Consider the following 5,137-nt stretch of genomic DNA (forward strand, 5'->3'; position numbering starts at 1 on the left):
CTTAGCAACGTGGAAGCGGAACTACAGCTCCCGTCGCCCTCTGGCGCATGCGCTTCGGCGTCGTGTCTTTTTTTTAATACACCGAGTTCTGATTGGTCGCCTCTCCCACGCTCGTTCCGCCGCATGCGCGCGGCCGACTCGGGCTCCTCCCGTGGTTTCCGACCTCCCGGGCCTTGTAAGTAGCGTCTCTACGGTTGTCGCTTGGAGGGGAGTTGTGGTCGTGTGAGCGCGCCGAGTTGCCTTGCGCGGGTTTGGGGAAGAGCAGCTAAGGGCTCAGGCAGCAGGTACAGCTCGCCACGCGGGGGAGAAGCCGGCTGCTTCAATCAGCCCCTTTTCTCGGAACCAGGTGGACTAGCGCCTTACTTTATTTTGAGGGGAAGGAGCGTAGCTCAGTGGTTGAGCATCTGCTTTGCATCGGGAAGGTCCCAAGGTAGGGAGTGTACGCTATGTGAGACCTTGCAGAGCCGCTGCGGATAGATAACTGCTAAATTCAGGGTCGCCGCCTGTCCTGTATAATACAGGATTGTCCCGTATTTCAGTGTAAGATGCTCTCTCTCTGTGTGTCTCTCTCTTACTCTGCCAAGTTAGGTATCCTCTCCAAATGCAGGTGTTCGAAAGGGTGTGAGAAAGGTCATGTATTTAAGCTGTGGGTAGCCAAGCATAGACAGATTTACAACTTCGTGGATGTGGGCGTGTGACAAATCTCAGAGGCGCCAATAGATTGTAATAGATTGCTTTGAATTCACTTCAGCACCAGCTGGAAAAAAATAATAACCCCCCCCCAACTGCTCTGCCCCATCCTGTCCTATATTTTGCCAGAACAAAGGTGGCAGTCGTAAATGGACTGGTGGTCTGACTGTATAAAAAGAGCTGTCTACATTTCTGGGTTAGGGATAATTGAGGAATTGACCACAAGGATTCTGTGTTCTCATTCCCTGGGCCTAACTTCTGTTCCACATCCCCCTCTCTCATTTATTTTAGAATTGCAGAAATTTAGGTAGTCTGGTTCCTCATTTCATAACTGTAAGCTGATGGCGCTTTTTTCTTTGTTTTAATATGAGACTGCTGCTACTGAGTGTTGGGATCTGATTTGTTACCTCTGTTTCCCCTTCTCTACAGGAACCAGACATCATGGATCAGCTGGGTAAGTGGGATTACCGTATTTTTCACCCTATAGGGCGCACTTATTTTTGGGGGGGGGATAAAGGGGAAAAATTATTCCCCCCCCCGAGCTTGCGGGTCCGGGAGCGACGGCGAGGTTGCATTCAATGGTACCATTGTTTAAGGGACGTGGGTAGCGCTGCGGTCTAAACCGCTGAGCCTCTTGGGCTTGCCTATGAGAAGGTTGGCGGTTCGAATCCCTGTGACAGGGTGAGCTCCCGTTGCTCGGTCCCAGCTCCTGCCAACCTAGCAGTTCGAAAGCACGCCAAAAAGTGCAAGTAGATAAATAGGTACCGCTCCGGCAGGAAGGTAAACGGCGTTTCGGAGTGCTGCTCTGCTTTGTGGTCCGTTGCGCCACATGACCCGGAAAAACTGTCTGCGACAAACGCCGGCTCCCTCAGCCTGTAAAGCGAGATGAGCACTGTAACCCCAGAGTCGTCTGCGACTGGACTTGGCTGTCAGGGGTCCTTTACCTTTACCTTTTTTTTAACCATTGTTTAAAGACTGAAACGACTTAAAAATTAACTGTAACTAAACAGATATTTGGTACTTCTAGGCAGGGTGGGGTGGGGTGTAAAAACAAAAATCAGCATTTATGTTTGTTTGTTTGTTTTTAAAGTAAATTTTTATTGGTTTTACAAAGTTTTTAAAACAATACAAACATATAAAAAGACATACAAACACATATAATTTCATAACTTTTTTTTTCATAAACCTTGTTTCTCGGACTCCCCCATACCTCCCCTTTCTGCATCCCAATGTCCAAAGTTTCCCAGCAACCTCCAAATAGTTCTGTCAAACATATGTCCTCTTAATCTTTCCTTCAGTCTAATCTTATATCACTGTAACCCTTTCTTTCTCAAAACCTCGACATTCTAACATTCATCAAGTTTATAATAGTCCTTAAGATAAATTTTAAATTTCTTCCATTCTTCTTCTGCCGTCTCCTTCCCCTGGTCGCGGATTCTGCCAGTCATCTCAGCCAGTGTCATATAGTCCATCACTTTCATCTGCCATTCTTCCAGAGTGGGTAGATCTTGTGTCTTCCAATACTTTGCGATGAGTATTCTTGCTGCTGTCGTAGCATACATAAAGAAATTTCTATCTTTCTTTGACACCAATTGGCCGACAATGCCCAAGAGAAAGGCCTCTGGTTTCTTAGGGAAAGTACATTTAAGTACCTTTTTCATTTCATTATATATCATTTCCCAGAAAGCCTTAATCTTCGGGCACGTCCACCAAAGGTGATAAAAGGTACCCTCGGTTTCTTTACACTTCCAACACTTATTGTCAGGCAAATGATAAATTTTTGCTAGCTTGACTGGGGTCATTTACCACCTGTAGATCATTTTCATAATATTTTCCTTTAAGGCATTACATGCCGTAAATTTTATACCGGTGTTCCACAACCATTCCCAGTCAGCAAACATAATGTTATGATCAATGTCCTGTGCCCACTTAATCATAGCCGATTTAACTGTTTCATCTTGTGTATTCCATTTCAGCAGCAAATTATACATTCTTGACAAGTTCTTGGTATTGGGTTCTAACAATTCAATTTCTAATTTTGATTTCTCCACCTGGAAGCCAATTTTCCTGTCTTGTTTGTAAACCTCCATTATTTGATAATAATGGAGCCAATCTCCAGGGATTTGGGGTACAGTATAGAGTTGGAGGAATGGCAAAAAATATGGACCGAAAATTTGAACTTCACGGCATGTATCACGTTGAAAGAAAACACTATGAAGATGGTATACAGATGGTATATGACACCGGCTAGGCTTGTAAAAATGTATAAAATTTGTAATAAATGTTGGAAGTGTAAAGAGAAGGAGGGTACATTTATGCACATGTGGTGGGAATGCAAAAAGGTGAAGGGGTTTTGGGAAATAATATATAATGAGCTACAGAAAATGTTGAAGTACAATTTTGTAAAGAGACCAGAGACTTTTTTGCTGGGAGTAACTAGAAAGGCAATAAACAAGAGGGATAGGAAACTTTTTCAGTATGCAATAACGGCAGCGAGAACCCTACTGGCCCAGAGATGGAAACAAGAAGAGGCACCGACTTTGGAAGAATGGAGAACAAAACTAACAGACTATGCGGAACTGGACAAATTAACGGGAAAGATTAGATCTCAAAGAGATCATAAGTTTTTGGAGGACTGGGAAAAATTTAGGGAGTATTTGGAAACTGTATGTGAGGATCATACAACGCTAGTGTGCTTTAAAGAAGCTTTGTGGGAAAAAATAAGAAATATTGCAAGAAAGAAAATGAAGTTAGAGAATTTATTCAAAGGTGATATAATAATTAAGAAATGCGTGGGTAGAGGAATAACTATGGAAGATTACCAGGGGAATTGAGGGAGGTCCAATAACTGAACTATGTGATGTCTAAATTGTATGTTTGGAGATTTTAAAGGAAAACCTTTAATAAAAATAATATGCAAAAAAAAAAAAAATTATGGAGCCAATCTCGTACTTTAGGTTTCAATTTCTCATGACTCCCTTCCAGGGCACTCCTGAAAAAGTACTACAACGCGCATACCGCCATCCGCTTTGCTATGGGTGGCTGCGCCAACAGGCCTTACTTTCGGATCGTGGCTGCACAGAACAAGCGAGCCCGGGACGCACCTGGAGCAGATTTGGTGCTACGACCCGCTTCCCAACGACCACAATGGAGGATCGTTGGTGTGAACTTCGAGCGGCTGAAATACTGGATTGCCAATGGCGCCCATCTCACCAAGCCCGTCGAGAAACCAAATGTGGCCCTCCAGCCCTCTGTATCTGGCCCTCAGAATTCTGCCTAAGCCACATCCCCTCACTGCTCCTGCTTCACACTCTCAGGTGTCTGGCTTGAACTCTGATAATGCCTCTTTGCTTAGCTTCCTGGATGGAGGATAGGGAAAACCGCCTATTGTGCAAAGGTCATAACTGCACAAATTGCTCCAGCTGCTTTTGCCTCTGGCCTCCCGCACCATTCATACATGCCCCCTGGAAAGTTGACCGGAAGCGAAGGTGACCCATCAGGCTGAGAGAGGTTCCCCTTCCCTTGCTGTGAAGAGTATAGACAGCAACAGCAAAGTGCCTTTTCTTTCCTCCGCCCAGGGCTTTCTGGATTCCTCCCCCTGCATCCGATGACCATCACAAATGCCGAAAGAGTGAGGAAAGCACAAGCCCAGCAGGCTGAGAGGGCTGCTAAGAAAGAAGCAAGCCCAGCTGGGAATGAATAAAGAGCAAAGTGTGGGGCTCTCGCTACCAGCTCCTCGAAGGCAGTGCCAGGATGAAGGACCGCCTGTTGTGCAGGAGAAGCGAGCAGACACAGGCTCTGTCTCTGTTTGCAACATGATAGAGCCGCAGCCTTCTTCAGGTTTGGTGACGTGTGGCACTGATTTTTGTGTGTGTGTGTCTTAGAATTCCTGCACAACACGAGGTACGAGGCCCCTAGCAATAAAATTAAAATAAATAACGTGGTTTTGGAAGTAGTTGCTACTGCTGAGTCTTCAAGCTGTATTGTGACGATATGACATGACTGCTTCGGTGGTAATGCAAATTCTTAGCAACTTCCACCACTAGTAGGAGCAGGTTTCTTGCAGATAAGAGGAAGCGACAAGTGGGTCAGAGAGAAAAACGAAACATGACGTGCAATCATTTAATTGGAGTCAGGAAAAGGAATTATAAAAGATGTCCAAGAATGGATCAAGCCCCAGTTAGAAGAAGAAGAAGAAGAGTTTGGATTTGATATCCCGCCTTTCACTCCCCTTCAGGAGTCTCAAAGCGGCTAACATTCTCCTTTCCCTTCCTCCCCCACAACAAACACTCTGTGAGGTGAGTGGGGCTGAGAGACTTCAAAGAAGTGTGTCTGGCCCAAGGTCACCCAGCAGCTGCATGTGGAGGAGCGGAGACACGAACCCGGTTTCCCAGATTACGTGACTACCACTCTTAACCACTACACCACACTGGCACATTCTTAGGAA

Source organism: Podarcis bocagei, assembly GCF_964188305.1.
Source record: "Podarcis bocagei genome assembly, contig: HAP1_SCAFFOLD_44, whole genome shotgun sequence".
NCBI classification, from domain to species: Eukaryota; Metazoa; Chordata; class Lepidosauria; order Squamata; family Lacertidae; genus Podarcis; species Podarcis bocagei.